Genomic DNA, 350 nt, shown 5'->3' with positions numbered 1-350 from the left:
TACTGCGGTGTCCGGCGCCCGGAGGCGGTGGCAGAGCCGCAGTGGACTCTCCATCCTCGGCCCGGGGTTGATAACTCTGTGACGGGCTCCTGGTAGCTAAGGCGATGCAGCTCGGTTCAGATAACTAAAGGACAAGTGCTCTTTCGGCTCTGCTGTGTACAGCTTGTCCTCAGACTGAAATATCGCTGTACTGTGAGCAATTGCTTGTCTGTCTCCAGGTAAATAGAGGAGGGCAAACTCAGCTCTCTGCGATGGAGTAATATGGGTGGATCTGCCCTGAGGAAGAGGTCAAGTTCAGGATTCCAGCGGCCTCAGAAAGTACATAGAGAAGGTGTAAATAAGTCTAGAGG

At 53.4% G+C, this 350-nt stretch overlaps 1 pseudogene; it reads right to left on the bottom strand.

The window, feature by feature from the left end:
• LOC108447976 overlaps nt 1-54 on the bottom strand; it is a 6,931-nt pseudogene extending 6,877 nt beyond the window's left edge.
• Between the last annotated feature and the right edge of the window lie 296 nt (nt 55-350).

The sequence above is a fragment of the Corvus brachyrhynchos genome, unplaced genomic scaffold (assembly GCF_000691975.1).
Source record: "Corvus brachyrhynchos isolate BGI_N302 unplaced genomic scaffold, ASM69197v1 scaffold14, whole genome shotgun sequence".
In the NCBI taxonomy this organism is placed as follows: Eukaryota; Metazoa; Chordata; class Aves; order Passeriformes; family Corvidae; genus Corvus; species Corvus brachyrhynchos.
This window is presented reverse-complemented; position numbering and strand designations above follow the sequence as displayed.